Consider the following 19,441-nt stretch of genomic DNA (forward strand, 5'->3'; position numbering starts at 1 on the left):
CTGTCTATTTTTGCTTTATTTCACCTCTCTGTGAGGGATAGCTGTCAATCCCTGTTCCCTGTGGTTAATTGCCTCATGGGTCGGCAAGTGTGTGGGCTTGATTACAGCTGATGCAGTGCAGCTGTGCCTATGGCCATGTGGAGTCTATTTAAGTTTGGAGATCGCAGTGTCAACTCCTTTTTCATTTCCTAGTGTTGGCTGTCCTTTTGGTCACGTTCATTATATTGAAGTGTAGTCTGATTTCTGATTCAGAATTGAGCTTTATGGTAGTCATTCTTATTTTAGGCTACTCACGTGATTCTACACATAAACTCCTTTAGTGGAGGTTTATTGTTTTACTTTTTCCAATATAAACTCCTTTTATTAGGAGGTGTCCTTTTGGCTTATTTACTTTTATACTATACCTCTTTATTGAGAGTAGTCCTGTTTTTTGGGACTTGATTTATTTTCTTAATTACTCACTTTGAGATTTCCACCTGTAAAGGTTGTTTTCTGTTGTTTAATTTTTCCCCTCTCCTAAAATACCTGCGTAAGCAGTCTAGTGGTTGTCCGTTTTACGGATAACTTTAAGAGTCCCTGTTATCTGCTCATGACCCACACACACACATACACACAGCCCTCACACACATAATTTAAGACAAGAGATTATGCGTTCACAACGCTATAATTGAAGTGGGTCCTGGCATTTAACCATGTTTCCCATGTTAATGGTGGCCGGGCACTAATGCACTATTTTATGGTATTTGGTCAAGATGTTATTGACTTGTTTTTAGTTATGTAGAATATGGATTTGTTGTATTGGACTTTTGCTTTATGTGTTGTTTTATATGTTATTTCCTTTGGTCAGAACATCAGGGACCATGCTGGAAATAAGTGTTGTCACTTTTGCATGTCATCCCTTGGATTTGTTGTGTCTTTGGATCCATAAATAAAATCAATCAATCAATACAAGTTTAACTGTGGAAAGGATACTGGAGCACACTGGTATTCTCACTTCTTCACCTCCATGTGGGAAATGTACCAACATTCTTCAGGGTTGTGTTTTGCCATCTTGGATACATTCTACAAGGTTTCACTGCAGCAGCGAACCACTGTACTTTACTGTCATAAAGCTATTAGGCGTAGGTACATATGTCACACTGTCTGAAGTAACGTTGTCTCTTCTCTGTGACGATGTTGGTCATTTCAGGTGTATCAGAGTCATTCACTTTAAAGCTGGCTTCTGTAAAACCTTGATAGTGTTGTCATGGGATTAAGCATTTAAACATTATTTCTTTTTTTAAGTATGGCCAGTGCTTGACTCACAAAAACCGAATGTTCATCACAACTGCCTAAATGATGCTTTTGCCATGGTGGTACATCAACACATCTCAAACCCTGCCCTCTTTTTTATTATTTTTTATATCCACTTTTTCTCCCCATTTTTCAATTTTTCTCCCATCCCAATTTTCGTATTATCCAATTCTTCCCTCCCCTGTCTTGAACGTTGCTAGAATATGCCTCCCACTGGTCGGTTGTAGTGAGGACAGAAGCCTTGCATCACGTGTCCCCTCCGGTACACGAGGAGGCAGCCTGTCGCATCTTTTCACCGCAGCAGCTCAAACTCTCAGTGGTGAGGGAGGCTCACGCTGCCCCCGCTACTTCCTGCTTCCGCCGCACCGGCGTCACCAAACCGACCTGTAGGAGTCGCTGTCCACAACGTCCAATCCCCACCCACCGGCTTTCCCACCCTCTAACACTTGCCAATTGTGTTAGTATGAACGACCAGCCAGCCGGTAGCAACGCCAAGAGCTGGGCTCGAACCCAGCGTCTCCTGCGTTAGTGGCGAGCGCCTTGCCCACTGCGCCAATCAGCCGCCCCCTTGATCCTCCAAATTAAGGCAGAGATATGCTTCAACACGTGGGAGCTAGACCAACATAGAGCTGTTAGTGGGTTTATAGTCTGTGGTGGCCTGGATGCCCTGCTGTTCTTCAACCCTTAGCTTGTGGCTGTGATTGGCCCGCTTGATTCCTCATGTCATTTTAGTAAAATGTTCTATGACGACTCTGCCCTTCCTCTTGTTATAATTCTAGGTCTCCAAACCAAACCAAACCAAATCTCAAACATTCCATGGTAGCCACAGAGGGGAATGGCTGTTCTATCAATTGGCTGTTCTATCAATTCCATTTCTATAGGGAAACAGGAAACTGTGTATCCTCCTGAAAGCCTGGCTGCCCCCGCCAGCAACCACTTTGCCATCTGAGCAGCTGCCTAATGGACTGCAGTGAAACAATCTTTCTCAAAGTTTGCTTTGGGGTTTTCCAGATTGCCCGGTCAACTTCAGTGTGATAGGGCTTACAGTAGTGAGATGGATAGAATGTATGTGTGTGTGTGTGTGTGTGTGTGTGGGGGGGGGGTGCTTAGAAATAAGAATGGGCTAATGCCAGAGCCAACCTGTGCCACAAGCTAATCAAGTGCCCATAAGGCCCCCACCTCACTGCAGGGGCCCTCGTCAAAGAGTGAAGGGAAAAAGGTTAACCCTTCCACTACCACACTACAAAGGGTTAATGCTTTCACTACCACACTATAGAAGGTTTACCTTTCACTACCACACTACAGAAGGATTACCTTTCATTATGACACTACAGATGGTTAACCACACTTTAGATCTTGTATGCTCCACTGGTACAACCCCAACTGATATACAGTGTCTTGACCTAGCTGTGTCTGACCACCATACTGTTCTGTTCACTATTCCTGCTACCCTACCCAAGCTACGAGATGCACGCACCATCACCTACAGGAATATAAAAAAAGTTAGTGCACCAGCCCTCACCAACCTGCTAACCACCCACCTGGCTTCAGCTCCCCCCAGCACCCTGGTGGATGATATGGTTGCCCACTACAACTCTGCCCTATCTCTCAGCCTGGACTCTTTTGCCCCCATCATAACCCGTCCTGCCCCTTGGTTCACCACTGAACTTCGCACCTTGAAAGCTGTTGGCCGCCAGCTGGAGAGGCGCCGCAATAAATCCGGCCTTACTGTCCATCGCGAGGCCTACAAAGACCATGTGGGACGGTATAAGGATGTCTTGGCCAAGGCCAAGTCTTTATACTACTCCACCCTCATCACCAACCAGCAAAACCACCCAGACGACTTTTTACGGCCTGCTCTCCCCCATTGTCACCCCTCACCCTTCAGATGCCACTGACCTCCCCACAAAATTCCGGACTTCTTTCAGGGTAGAGTGGATTCCATCTACCACCATCTCTCAATCCCTGCCCCCCCCCCCATTCCACTCACAATCCAATGTGTGATGGGGTAGGGGTGCTGGGCACTACACCCCCACCTGCTCTTAATCCGCCTCAGTGCTCCCTCTCCTCCTTTGCACCTGTCGACGCTCTCCAGGTGGCTAAGCTGGTCACCAAGGCCAAGGCCTCCACCTGCTCCCTTGACCCCTTACCCACAGTCCTGGTCAAAGCCGGCCTACCTGCCGTGTGCCCTACCATCGTGGGAATAATTAATTCCTCACTGGAATCTGGCAGGGTCCTCTCCATCCCCACCACCAACATTGGTCCCAGAGCCTTCTCTGTTGCCGCACCCACCCTCTGGAACTCACTCCCTCCAAACATCCGTAGTGCTACATCCCTGCACTCCTTCAAATCCCAACTCAAAACCCACCTCTTCACCAAATTTGTAAATGACTCTGCCTGATTTCCCTCTCTTTTTCTTTCTTTCTTTCCTTTTGATTATTATTTTGTTGTTACGTTGTTCCCTGTTCCAATTCCCTTAGCTGCCCCCTCCTGTTAAGCGCCGTGGGTCTCCTGAAAGGCGCTATATAAATTTAAGATATTATTATTATTATTATTGTAGTGTGGTAGTGAAAGCCAAGGGTTAAACATGCACTTATATATATATATGGTGGTGTTGGGCTGAGTTAGGCTCAACAAGAAACGAGACCGATAGTGAACTGCACTTTAGGCTACATATATTTTTATACTTTTATTGACCATTAACCTTTTACCTACAATATCTAGTGACTATTTATTGACCTTTGCACTGGTGTTTTTAAGCTAAACATTGTTTTGTTTTTATGTACAAAAGTGCAGGAAATCTGAAATCTGAAAAGAGAGCAACACGATAGTAAAACCGTGATGGAAATAATTTTCATTTTGAATATCAGAATGAAAGAATCTCCTGTGCTGCCTCTTGTCTCGGGGCTCCCTCTGGAGCACACACTGAGAGCAAGATGTAGCTGAAAGTAGTTTCCCGGACCCAAAGTGGGTCACAGGCCTACGTCCGGTGGGTTCCCACATGTCAAACAGGGCTGGTACATTTGAACAAGCCTGGGTCACAGAGTGAGACTCATTCAGTTGATTTGAGTCCCATGCAGGCAAAAAAAAATCATGTTTGAGTATCCCAGAAAACATCTTCATCAGACACTGCTGATTATAAAGAGATTTTAATCTTGTGCATACAATATGTACAATACAGTGGTCTTTGACATTCCATAAAGTTTCAGTGCAGGATGACCTCTGAGGGAATTACTGTATTTTACTACTTGCCATGAAGTCATTTAACTATAGGATCAGAACAAGAAATCCTTAAAAAAAATCAGTGCTGAGGAAGAAGGGTAAACAATGTAAAGGGTGATGTCACATTTGATGTCAAAGAGATAATATCATACTGGGCCTTATGATGACACATGTTCTAATCACTTAGTTTAGAGAACAAGTGTACATAGTGAAGGCTGCCTGTCTGTTCCGTCAACAAAACTGCTGCAAGCTCTTCTCTATATCCCATTCACTCGTCCTTCACAGTGGTACAACTTTGACATCCCACAATGACAAAAAAAATGATCAATACAAATCCTACAATAAAGTTTGAGATTTATTCTCACTTTCTTGATCACATCCCATATCAAATCAAGCTTAGAATTCCAACGGTGACTGTATTTTTTTGATTTGTATACGTTTACAGCCCAGACGAACTGTTCCAATACCTCCTCATGCACGTCGGATTTTGTATCCATAGACTTAGCGATATACAGTACCTGAGTTGAGCAGGTTTTGAATGTTAAAATGTATATTATTGTTACCTCAGCGTCATTACATAAAGCCTTGCGGACGGCAGGCACTAAGTAACAGACACACCACCATCACAGGACAAGGGAAGAATAAGAAGGGGATTGCAGATGACATCACTGTTGTAGGGCAAAAAAAAAAACGGTATCTCCAAAAAGGTTGACTTTTCAGAGAAAAGAAAATGTCACCAAAATTGGATATGCAAGGTTTCCACCTTACAGCAGTGATATGGAATCCTACATTCAACTGTGTGGGGTTGATAATAAGGTGCCGTCACTGGACAGTAATGTAATTGTGAGCTACAGGCTATTCATTAATAAAAAGGCTGTAGGCAATAAAGGCAAAATAACTGATTATATGCTTTTGATAAATACAGTATGCTGCTTTGTTAGAATCTGTTTCTTATATCAGCTGTCGGAGGTTACAGTATCAGGGAATTTACCATACATTTCAGAGCAGAATCATCTACTAGCAACTACTGTGATATCGGTTAACAGTAAAAGCTAAACTGTTGCTTGGAACATAATATTAAAGCATTAATGTTGAAGCATTAATGTTAAAGCCAGACTACAGTACCTGTTGGCAGAATGTCACTATGCTTTAAAGATCTTTGAAAAACAATCATTGTAAACAAACGTAGCTTTTCTCTTATGCTCAGATATATTCATGTCTTAAGATTCTGCCTGGCAACTCCACGCCTGAAAACAAACCATTACCGTTCATAACGAAATGAAACAGAAGCAACAAACAATTAAAACAAAAAAAACACAACCAAACAAACAAAAACTACCTAAATCAAACCCAAATTGAGTGATACAACAACCCTCTGTCCTTCAATCTTCCTCTTCAAAGAACACATGGTCCTTCATCTCCAGCACGTCTCCCTTCGGGCTCAGAGGGACTGGGGACGGTGTCTTTAGCCACAGGCTCTGGTGTGTGCTGAGATCATATGTCCATGCCGACAGCAGCAGCATCACTCTTTGTTGTTCAGAGGTCACAGAGGTCGGATTCGCTCTGTGGTCTCAGAAGGTGGCCATTTTGAAGGCTCTCCCTGGAGCCTGATCCTGTCACAGTCCTCACACAGTTCTCATGTCTCTCTCTCTCTCTCTCTCTCTCTCTCTCTCTCTCTCTCTCTCTCTCTCTCTCTCTCTCTCTCTCTCTCTCTCTCTTCTCTCTCCCTCTCCCTCTCAGTGTTTCTGTCAGATGTTTTCCAGGACATCACAGGGCACATATCCTCTCCTCTTTCCGCTGGACACTTTGATGAAGCCGCTGCACTCCTCCTCATCCTCACTGCTCACACATATCTGAGGAAACAGGGTGGAACAATTGGGAATTGTCACTTTTATGGATTTTTCTTTTTATGAACATTGAATAGTATTATACAATAGACCATGCTATTCTCATTGACCGTCTTCACCAGGCAGTTGGTGTAAGTGGCACAGCCCTATCATGGTTCACCTCCTACCTCAGTGATAGAAGCTTCTCCGTTAATATCGGAAACTGCTCCTCCCCCTCTGCCTCTCTCTCTTGCGGGGTTCCACAAGGCTCCATCCTTGGCCCTATCCTATTCTCCCTATACATGCTGCCCCTTGGTCTGATAATTAAAAAACACAACATCTCTTTCCATTTTTATGCCGACGACACTCAGGTCTATCTCCCCATGAAGCCCAACAATATAAACAATCTCGACAGTCTTCATTCCTGCCATTTTCTACAGCTCAATCAGTAAAAGTGTGAAATCCTCCTTTTCGGCCCTCCGAACCAAACCAGTGTCATTGCCAGCAGCCTGGGTAACCTGTCTCCCCTAGTCAAGCCCTTTGTTAAAAACCTGGGCGTGCTCTTTGACCCAGAGTTTTCCTTCAATAGGCAGGTAAACTCGGTGGTGAAGGGGTGCTTTTTCCAGCTCCGGTCCATAGCCAGGATCAAGGCCATTCTCTCCCCCTCAGACCTGGAAAGAGTAATTCACGCCTTCATATCCTCACGCTTAGACTACTGTAACTCCCTGTACCTGGGGCTAAATAAATCCACCATAGCCCGTCTACAACTCCCCCAAAACGCTGCCGCTAGACTGCTCACAGGTACCCGGAAGAGAGCTCACATCACCCCTGTACTTGCCTCCCTCCACTGGCTCCTGGTGCGCTTTAGAATAGACTTCAAGGTCCTTTTATTGGTTTACAAAGCCCTAAATGGTAAGGCCCCTGCTTACCTAGCAGACCTCCTCACCCCCTATACCAACGCCAGGGCCCTCAGATCGGCTGATAAGGGTCTCTTAACCACCCGTAGGTCTAACTTCAAGTCTAGGGGGGGACGTGCTTTTGCGGTCGCAGCCCCTGACCTCTGGAACAGCATCCCCATGTCCATTAAATCTGCCCCCTCTATCGAGTCTTTTAAATCAAAACTCAAAACCCACCTATATCGCCTGGCCTTCCCTGACTCACTTTGACTCTTGCCTTACTTGTTGACGTGTTGTTCTGTTTTTCCTTTGTCTATCCGTTGATTGTTTTTTTTTCTGTTTATTTTATACTTTTCTTTGTTCTTAGATTAGCTATGTGAAGCACTTTGGTTGACAAGCGTCATGTTTAAGCGTGCTATATAAATACATTTGATTGATTGATTGATTGATTGATTGATTGATGATCAATGGTGAAGTTTGGCTGTATTTCTGGGTTTCCTAACCACGTCTTTGTGTATTCTATGTTCTTTGTTCTGCCCCGTAGGGTGGATGGTGTTTACTGCTGTGTGACTGGCCTCCGGTGGAGTTGCTGTTTACGCTCTGTGACTGGCTAACGGATGTTTGGCTCATGCTGTGGGACAGAGAGAGTGATGGGGGTGTTCGTTCGGCGGTTCAATCTCCACTGGGGGTTGTTTCTGTTTGCCTCAACTGTCCTCCGCATTCTAAAATGCCCTGGGAGGCATTGTGAGTAAAAAAGGGGGAGCCTGTTCAAGATTAAGTCATTATGGCAAAATGGTGATGGCATGATAACGTAAGGTTATGTATATAACCAAGTTCTATGAATACTGGTGACGCTCAGCGTCATCTGCACGCACTTCACTTCATGCACGAGCACTGAATAAAAAATTCCACAATGTACCTTTACATCCCAACATTCGTCTGGTCACACCCCTATCTGCTTACCTTCATAAGCAGGTGTGTGGTCACCTACTCGCCTCCTTCCCAAACTTTCACCACAAGGCGAGATCAAGGGCCGCAGTGGCGTCCTGACGCTGAGCGTCACCAGTATTCATAGAACTTGGTTATATACATAACCTTACGTTCTATTTCATACTGGCTGCCGCTCAGCGTCATCTGCACTACAGGAGCTGAGCGGGAGCCTGAAGCTCGACAAATGTACCCCACTGAGGCCCCCCACAACCATCAGACCGGGGAGGACCGAGCCCCCCGACCCTCCCTAATGGAGGATACCCTCCCTATTGGAGGACGGGAGGGAGACGGATCCGACCGTGCGAAGAGGAACTCAAGCAACTCAACGCACAGGGTGAGCAGATCGTGGCTTGACCCCACGACTACGCACACGCACAACCCGCATGCCACCAGGGAACGAACGGAAGGAACAACCATCGTTACCGCCCCCAAAATCACGGAGTCAAGAGCAAACTCAACCCTGTGGCAAGGCCGTAGCAGCGGAGCGCGAAGGAAGACCCCGAAGGGACTTGATCCCCTGGAAGAAGGGGGGCCCGGAGAGGTCAATGACGCCAGGCATCAAGACCCCACCAGGCAGTCACTTAGTGACACCGCCCCCCACATCGCCAGCATATTCGGATAGGGCCCCTCCAAGAGCGGGCCCTTTCCCCCCAATAGTACACCGCCTGGCACACTGATGCTGCAACACAGGCAGTCAGCATGGCCGTAAAGCACTCAAAAAAGGTTAACTAATGGAAGCAGGCAGCGCACCGGGGAAACCAGGCAGCAGGCTGTAGACCTGAGCCTGGAGCACTGCGGACGAGACAGGCGCCAAAGGGGTCAACTGAAAACAGCCCCCCCGGCGGAAGGGGCGTATGCTGGCGTTGTTGAGCACCATGACAAAGCCTCCATCAAAAAAAAAACACCCAGAGGGGTCGAGGCAAAGAAGGCTGACACGATTGGCAGACGTCATGAACGTGCAGGGGCACACTCAACCGTGTAACCTGGGAGTTGACTCTGCTCCAACACACCAGGGAATCAACCACCCTCTTGGTACCGCATACGGTGGTTGTTCCTATAACCCCTCAAGAAAAAATGGTTATCCCAGGTTTACGGTTTCAACTAAACATTACGTCGGACCGGGCCCGGCGGCTTGGGAAGCACACAGGGTTACCAGAGGAGGTCCAGAAGACCACCCCAACAGCCCCCTCTTCGCCATGCGTGAGAGAGGAGCGAAAGAAAGGAGAACCAGCCCCTTATAATAGTGCCAGGTACAACGTGTACCCAACAAAGGGTCTCCATAACGCCTAACCTTGTGACACCCGGGCCGACCCGGCATTTTTCCCCCTGAAAAAAGCACAAGTCCCTCAGGGTACCAGAACAGCAGATCTGCATCCCCGGTGGACAACGGGTTAACTGACCTGGACCAGCGTGACCAGAACCAGTCCCGTGCCCTAACCACGCCGACATGCCCACTCCAGGAGAGGGGGAAGGAATGCATGTTGATCTAAAACATGAAAAGAGGGCGCCACCCAGACAGTACTATTTATACCGCGCTCAGTGGCCCACCCCAAGGGCGTGAGACCCCTCTACCTATGTTCTGATCTATTCCGTTAACATCCCCCAGATATGAACGAGAATCCGTCGAGACCCAGTAACAGGCTCTCGGAAGAGGAAAAAATCCCCCATCCCAGTTGCCCTATAAAAACGCTGTTTTAATAACAAGCAACCAAGGCGTACTAGCCTCCTGCATGATTCTTAACAGAAACACCCCGAGACAGCACTAAGTATGCGTCGGGACCCAAAACATATCAATGGACAGTCTAACCAGACCCCACATTGATCCCTCAAGGCGCCTGGGAGAACGATAAGAAGGTTGTCGTGCTTCATATTCTCCACTCTTTTTTATTAAAAAAGAAAGAAACACTGAATTGTTTACATTTTTACATCCCGCCACCCTCACCACAGAGGAGAGACGGAACTCCTCAGCGAGTGAGCCATAGATTGAAAAGTCACGGTAACATTGAGTCATGTGACCAACCGACTCAAGTTACACGTATATTACACGCCTTACTGTCCATCGCGAGGCCTACAAAGACCATGTGGGACGGTATAAGGATGTCTTGGCCAAGGCCAAGTCTTTATACTACTCCACCCTCATCACCAACCAGCAAAACCACCCCAGACGACTTTTTACGGCCTGCTCTCCCCCATTGTCACCCCTCACCCTTCAGATGCCACTGACCTCCCCACAAAATTCCGGACTTCTTTCAGGGTAGAGTGGATTCCATCTACCACCATCTCTCAATCCCTGCCCCCCCCCCATTCTACTCACAATCCAATGTGTGATGGGGTAGGGGTGCTGGGCACTACACCCCCACCTGCTCTTAATCCGCCTCAGTGCTCCCTCTCCTCCTTTGCACCTGTCGACGCTCTCCAGGTGGCTAAGCTGGTCACCAAGGCCAAGGCCTCCACCTGCTCCCTTGACCCCTTACCCACAGTCCTGGTCAAAGCCGGCCTACCTGCCGTGTGCCCTACCATCGTGGGAATAATTAATTCCTCACTGGAATCTGGCAGGGTCCTCTCCATCCCCACCACCAACATTGGTCCCAGAGCCTTCTCTGTTGCCGCACCCACCCTCTGGAACTCACTCCCTCCAAACATCCGTAGTGCTACATCCCTGCACTCCTTCAAATCCCAACTCAAAACCCACCTCTTCACCAAATTTGTAAATGACTCTGCCTGATTTCCCTCTCTTTTTCTTTCTTTCTTTCCTTTTGATTATTATTTTGTTGTTACGTTGTTCCCTGTTCCAATTCCCTTAGCTGCCCCCTCCTGTTAAGCGCCGTGGGTCTCCTGAAAGGCGCTATATAAATTTAAGATATTATTATTATTATTATTGTAGTGTGGTAGTGAAAGCCAAGGGTTAAACATGCACTTATATATATATATGGTGGTGTTGGGCTGAGTTAGGCTCAACAAGAAACGAGACCGATAGTGAACTGCACTTTAGGCTACATATATTTTTATACTTTTATTGACCATTAACCTTTTACCTACAATATGAAGTAACTTCCTAGCTTTAACTCCTACTCTGCGTTGTGATTTAATACTTTAAAGCTTTGGGAATCACTTCTACACTTTCTCAACGGTGCAGGCAGACGGAATTAGGAGGAAAAAGGTTATATAACAGCTGTTTAATCAAAGTTTAAGAGTGTATACAAATTACAATAAAGAAATGCTATAGTTGTGATCACAAACCCTATGCCGTAAGTGATACAACCAGACTAAAGAAGAAAGCTAGTTGATAAAATTGTTGAAAGTCTTTGTTCTCTGCTTGATAACAAAGAGTTGGTTTTTCCCTCCAAAAAGTTCCTTTGTTGGCCGCCTGCTGCCTTGTGGATGAGCGGGTAGAGGTCTTGTCCTGTGGTTGGGTTGTTCAGAGTCCCTCTCCCCCCCATCACACCCAGATCTTATAGCCAAAAACCTGCAGGATCCTGTGATGTCATCAGAATGACATCACCAAATTCTTTCCTCCAATCCCAGGCCTGCTAAGCTTGCATTTGAAAAATAGGGGTTTGGCTTAATAGGCCAACCCCCTTCACATAAACCCAGCAGACCATAAAGTCTGCTGACTTTCAGTAAATATCTAACAGGCCTAATCATTCTTTTAGCTTACATCAATATTTTATAAACTGAATAGAATATAACTGAATAACAGATTAAATTAGAACTGGATAGAAGAGAATACAAATCAATACCATAGATCAGAATATAACTGAATAGAATAGAATACAAATCAATACCATAGATGAAGAGGATAGAACAATCAATTAATCAAATTGAACATAATTGAAAACAGCACAGACACATTAACTAATTGTAGACATTGAATTTCTGCAAACTGTAGTTCAGATCAATACAAAATGCTCATATCTCTGATCTGTGTGTGTGTATATATATATATGTGTGTCTATGTGTGTCTATGTGTCTGTGTGTGTGTGTGTGTGTGTATCTATGTGTGTGTGTGTGTGTGTGTGTGTGTGTGTGAATGTGTGTGTGTGTGAGTCTATGTGTGTCTGTGTGTGTGTGTGTCACAGGATACTCCAGCGAGATAGCATGTTTACGTGATCAGTTGGTCTTTTGTTCCGATCTACAGAGCCCCATTGTCTTAAACTCTTCCAAGGGCATGGCAGATGGCCCTTGGGTTCCTGTCGTATTTGACCACTCACTCCATATGTAAATCGACCTCTGTGTGCCCACAATGGCAATCAGTCTATGTAAACACACACACAATCTATGAATTATTGTTTGAGGGCCAAGTATTTCTACACATTAGTTAATCATGAGATCTATGTTGGGAATTTACCACAGTTCCCCACTTGGATAGTTTACCTATCCTTAATATGTCAAACATAGATATCAATCTCTACACACTACTATCTAGATAATACTTAAAACATTTTAAATCATATTAGGATAAAATATATATGGTTTGCCACACTCAGATCCTAAAATTCAAATTAGCCATTTCAGTTTTTGTGATCGTGTGCACAGTCTTTAACAACTTGTTCTCGTACCAAGATCAATTTCCATTGGTCTCAACTGTGAGTTGTCAAATTCTGACTTGGAGCATTGAGGAGGGGGGTCTATGTTTTCTAGATTTGACCCGGCCTCCTCTTTATTGCTCAGAGCTGGTGCAGTATCACGACTGCTGGGTGCAACTCCCCATTCTGGGAGGTGGAATTTAGAAAGCAAATTGCCTTTCTCATCACACTCCATCTTCTGTCAAGCACATCTTGACTCATGTTGACCTCTATTTGGGGGTAGAGCCCCCTGCTGTATCTTCTATTGCTGTCACAGCGGTGGGGAGGTCGTCGCTGGCTGCTCGACCCTTTCGCTGGTTGACCCCCTGGTCAATGGTTGAGGCCTTGCTTCTGTTGACAGCCGGAGTTGTTGCTGAGGTCTAGCCGCCTGTCTCCTCGTTGGTTGTCTGTCGTTTCCCTCTGAAGCCTCAAGACTCGGTCACTGCGTTGGCCAAGACTCTCCCGGCCCGAGAGGTAGGCGTCTCCTGGTTCTCCGCAGTGTTGTGGTTCCCCATGGAACCGCTGGGTAGACACTAGCCAGTGTCCTGGATCAACAGTACCGATGGAGTCCTTGTCTTCCTTGTACCACACTCTGATGACTGTTGTCTCCCCAATCTCCCATCCGTATCCTGCAGTGAATATATATCGCTTCGGGGGACAGTGCAGGTCACTTCTACCACAACAATTGATTGAGAATCCATAATTTTCCTCCCTCAGACTCTCTTTACTGGTCTGAGCTTTGACAACTTTCTTTTCCAAATCATTTATCTATATATTTCATGGCTTTTAAATCATTAACTTTCAAAATTCTGAAAAATTCACATGGCTCTCATTATATTATGCTGTCAAAACAGTATACTCCTCCATCTCTCGATGTGGAATACACATTCAAACATCGTTACCTTCGTCCTTTGGACAGCTGCACCCCGGACCGGACGGTCAGCACTGACACATCCACTCTCCCAGTAATCCTGTGTGTACGGCAACAAATCACAGACCGCCTTAAACACACATCGTTCACACTCTCCGCCAGCCTTCACCAAGCCCACGGAGTCCCCCACAAGCCAATTATCAATTGCACATGTTCACACCCTACACAAGACTAATTTGGCCAATAGCGACCAAACCTATTGAGCTTCATTAATGTACAGAGAATCATGCTTCCCAACACTTTCACCAATCACGACACACCCCCAGCCCCTAAAACCGGGTATTCAATGGGCGGAGAACAAAAATCCATAACTAGCTCATGTTCCTTCACTTTGTTCCCAGTCCATTTTACAGACATATACTACCCCGTCCTGATGTGTCGAGATCACTCCCAGCTTGCCAGGTACCCTAAGAAAAAATATACAGAAAGAAAGAAAACAGAAAACAAAACACACAAAGAAAACGCTGCCAAACCAATAAATGAAAAAATAAACCAAACTTGTGAGCTTTTTCTTTTTTCTTCTGAGCTCATTTTTAACCTATCATCTAGAGGCTTATGCACCCCCGTATTAACTAAGAAACAAAAAGGGAAATCAAATGAATAAACAAAATGAACGCTCCCGGCCTAAGTCAGGAATTGCTTCTAATATTGAATACCTAATATTAACTGTTTAACATAATTTGATCCTCTTGTTAGTCTGATTAGTTCATGCATTTGTCAGTCACTCATACTTCCGTTTTTAGTAACTTTCATTCATAATCTAATCACCTAACACCTCTATTTATTTTTTATTCTATTTTTATTCTAATCTAATTAGGAGCATATTTTATCATTCAATATATCCCACCTTTACCCTAGTCAGTTGCATATATTTTTATTCTGCCGGTGGCCTCTGCAGACATGACCTTTGAAAATGACCTTTCACTCCACAGATCCAACAACACTGGCGGTCTCCCCCGGGTTGTGGGACCCGGTGGGTCAGCCGCCTGTGACCGGATGACCCTGGGGTCATCGGGCCCAGAACATGTCCTGGTGGTATGCCATCATCGCCATGGTTCCCTGGAGCCTGTTCGGAGGAGAAAGCCACGTACCTATTTGGTCCAGTCACAGTTCCTTGAGAGGGGCCCGTTGTTGGGAGGGGCCCACCACCTGTTTCTGTACAAACACGCCCTGTTGTCTTATAAGGCGCCGCCTCTTTCCCCATCTCAGTGCTGGCGGCTTGACTCCCCATTGCTGGGCTCCGCCTCTCATCTTGGCCTTGGTGCCGCGGGGGTCCTGGACAGGGGGAGTTCGCGGGCTGTGGACACTGTACTTGATACCGACCTTGGTTTTGCCCACGTCCACCTCCTCTGTTCCCCCCTTGAGGACCTCCTGCTGTGGATAGATAGTGCCACTCTGCACAGTCCCGAGAAATGTGTCCAAGAGTCCCACACGTCCAACACTGCACCCGCCGCACACGGTAGCCATTCGGATTCCTGCCTCTGCCTCCACCTCTTCCTCGTGGTTGCCACCTCGTGGGTGGTCCTATTGGGGTTTGTTGTTGTTCCGGCACAGGACCCCCTTGTGGCCCCAACTGGGCCCGTCTCTGGCCATCTGGTTCCCCATTGGAACCTGTCTCCCCTCCGGGCTGTGTGGACTGGATTAGGCCTTGGAGATAGTCCACTACCTGTCTAGCCTCGGCTAGCTGTTGTTCGAGAGGGAGGCACGTCTTTAACTGGCAGTCATCTGCAACGGACACTTCAGCGTGGATCGACTCGGGTAATACAGTTGTCTCTGGGTCGCTTGCTGCAACGACTCCCTGTGGCGGAGTAAAAGACATTATTTCCAGTCCCTCCGTCACACTGGACACTAGAGGGGAGTCGATCACATTCCAGTCAATCAAGTTAACGTCCAATTCGGTCAATGTAATGTCTGCAGAGGTTATCGGCATTATCTTGATTTGGGTACGCATTCTATACCGGCCTCCTTTAACTACAAGGTTCTGTAATGGCCTGAATATCTTTGGCCATCTTTTCGTCACTTTTATTGTGACATCTCCAGTCGTTGAAATAGACAGATTGTCTACCCTTTCTATGGTCAGTGCATCTAACCCTCCGGTTGCTCCTATCTGTGTATTTTCCATTCTCACCTTTCTTCAAACACTCGTAACGTCACCGTTTGGAAAGCAAGTTTCTCTGTATTCAAACTATTTTTACCAAACTTGAGTTAATTTCACTCACACTTCTATATTGGTGTAAACAGGAATTGATAACTCGCTCTTGTGATACTATACCCCCTGACTGTCAACAGTCTCTTTGATTTCCCTGTTGGGGTTCGGAATTGTCAGCGCTGGCCATCCGTCCTGGAGCAGCTGTGAAGAGAGAAGCAAAAAATACACTTAATTATCAGTGACATTTCCCATTCACAATCCATCATTTGTCTTTAAGCATGGAATGTCGGGCATCTCCTATACTAAGATCACTTGAGAGCATTTGTGCAATTTTCGTTTTTGATTTATCAATGACACAGCCTTAATCTTTTTTCAGTTGTCTCCATTGGAAAACCAGACTCTCAATCCTGATCCTCCTTATTACAACTCCGGGGAACTTATTTTGCACCAGCCTCCTCCTTCTGTTGGTCAATCAGAAATTTGTTATTTACAGCCTATCATTTCTAAACATCTGCATTGGACATGGTAATTTAGGTGCATAATCTCACTTTTACTCTAATTGTTCTTTGCAAATGACTATGTGTATGTGTAACTATATTTATTTCTGTCCGTGAAAGCCTAACAATGTATTCCGCTCATATTACATTATACATCTCAGTAACATACATATTTTCCATTCATAATCTCTCACACAGTTACTATATTTCCCCCGTAACACCTAACCCCTTAGGTGTTAAAACGCGCTTCTCACGAGAACAGAAATCAATTTTCAGTGTCTTATGTCACTGAAGTCCCCGTGCATTTAGAACAGTGTCACACAACCCGTTCATAACCACAGGCCGCCGACACCATCCCCACATTGAAAATCCTGCCGACCAATGACATCCCACTGGTCAACTCGTCCTGTGGCCCACGGCATCACCCCCAGTTTGCAACCTGGAACGCGAAACCCCGGGCCCCCTACTCAAGGATATTCAAAGATCATTCCACTCACAACCACTGCCACACACATACAGCACCCCTGATACCACTCAACCACCGTAACCAGTCACCCAAATACCCACACACAATATAATCCGACGCGCGTAGTGTGGCAGCGAGCCTTTGACGAGTTCACGCATAGCGCACCCCCGTTAATGCGCGGTGGCAGACAGCGAGCCCACCCCCGCCACGACGTTTAGCAGTCCCCGTACCCCTGGTAAAATGAAAAATGTGCGCAGTGTGACAGCGAGCACCGACGAGTCGCACACAGCGCATCCCCGTCAAAGCGTGGAGGCAGACAGTGAGCCACGACGAACTGTCTACCCACACCCCCATCGCAGGCGCAGCCGAGCAGAGTAATTATGCTCCGACTTACGGCCCACCAACATGAACGCCACACAAAAATACTGACATGGAGCCCCCGCCTTACCAGCCGGAGCTTGTCCAAATGCAAGGAAAGAAGTACGAGCGCCTTGTCGACCAAAGCGTAGCCCTAACGCCAGCCAATACCACTGCCAGCACTAGAAATTCCCTAAAAATAACAATAAAACTGAATATGGAACAACAACATACGCATAATAAGTCCCAAACTCACGCTTTGACCCTTTTAACCTCCTTCCAGTTAAGAGTACCCTCCTCCCGTTCGGATGCACTCCTTCCCCTACTTAGATGCACCTCTCCCCGTAAGGTTTAGGCAGTCCGCTACGACGGTACAACCAGCTCCTTTCTTAGGACTGCCTTGTCCGACGCCGGCCCCTCTCCCCCAACAGAGATGCAGGTCTCCACTTCCGGCGGTAAGGTCTCCTCACATGAACGGAAGAAGTCCCCTTATTTTACCTTCAGGTGCAGTTTAAGGCTGGGTCCCTTTCCAATCTTAGGAGAGACAATCCAGATTCCTCTGAATTGACACCCCTCATCCCTCTGCTTCCCAGCATTTTCTTTTCAAAAACACTGATCACAGAAGCACAACTCGCCTACTAACCCTGTATCGGCTAGTAAGGTTACTGTGGCCTGACTGTACATTGAGCCAGGTGCATTTATGGTCTCCGCCATAACGCTCTCCCAACCGGCTGGCGACCCAGTCGATAGCGACCTCATAGTCCGTCATCAAGTCAGGACCCCAAGCGGCTGACTGTCCGTAGTACCTATCAGCCACTCAGTTTAGAAACCGATGGTCTTGTCCCCACCCCGCTTGCTCTGGGCATGGAAATATTGACCGTTTTCGCCAGCCTTGCCTGTTCACGGCAGGAGCTGTGCCCCCTCCGGTGCACCGCCCTGCTCCTAGGTGTGGACTGTCGCCCACGTACCACCCAGTGCCCACACCAACTTACGTGCGACGTTTCCTGGGCCGACTAGGCGGTGCCACAGTGGTATGTTATTTCATACCTCGTTACGCACGAGGGCCTTCAGTTTCTCCCCAGCACTATAGGTTTGTGTTTAACGTGCGCCCAGACTCTTGCGAGCCCACTGCCGCCTGTTGAAGGCTAGAGGTTCGGGGTGCCTAATCCCCTCCCTAACCACCAATCACTCCTAACCATAGCCATTCGCCAACTAACCATAGCCATTCGCCAACCATACATTCATACACGCTTCCTAACACAAATAAAAAATACAAAATCAGCATTTACGCACATTACCGTCTCTCGAACGCCGCACAGCAGCGCGACTAGTAAACACCAGACTAAACGAAATCGCACACACTTCCATACTGCATGTTTAAGCTTACCATATCGTTTCCTATAGCTTTTTAATCGACTTTTCATTAAGTACTATTTTTTGTTACAGCCTAACGCAGTCTAATTAACACGCCTGCTGTGCACAAAGTTAAACTAGACCCTTTGGTCTGCCGCACACGTACCATGGTTTAACTTTGAGCACGAATCCAGACCCGCTTCTATCAAATGGCCACGTATAGGCCTGTAACTCCGCACGCCACCCCCTGGTTCCGAAGGTTCCACTATACTCACCCGCTCAATTTGTATGTTCTGAATGGTAACAGCGCTCCGTTTTCTCTCCCCATATTCCCCGTGCTTAAGCCCTACTGTAGAACATACAACGCACCCCATTTATAGAGCTGCGCTTACCAGTCAGAACATACAAATCATTCCTTAATAATCGCGCCTCCTGACCCAAGCATCACCTTCTAGGGATCCGGTAATCTCTCGGGCAGCGCACCTATCGCCCGCACACAGGACTATTGTGGTTCCCTGGCCTGGAGAACCTTAGCCTGTCGCGATACGACGCCCTATAACATGTCTCGCGAACCAGTCCGGCGGTGTCGCCCTCCACCATAACTGACTTGAATGTTCTGAATAGCAACATAGCTCTGTTCACTTCCCCATATTCACTGTGCTTTAGCTCTACTGTAGAACATACCACGCACCCCATTCATATAGAACTGCCCTTCCTAGTCAGAACATTCAATTCAATTATTTATCACTTCATGTTTACATGAGGTTAATTACTTAGCAACCCCCTCCATGGTTCGAATTGAGCATTCGTACACATCACCACACTCACCTCTTGGTAACTTCTCCAGTCACTTGAAGACGATCGATCTGTTGTTGTCCTCGTTGATCGGAGTGAAT

Source organism: Notolepis coatsorum, assembly GCF_963971535.1.
Source record: "Notolepis coatsorum genome assembly, chromosome: 3".
NCBI classification, from domain to species: domain Eukaryota; kingdom Metazoa; phylum Chordata; class Actinopteri; order Aulopiformes; family Paralepididae; genus Notolepis; species Notolepis coatsorum.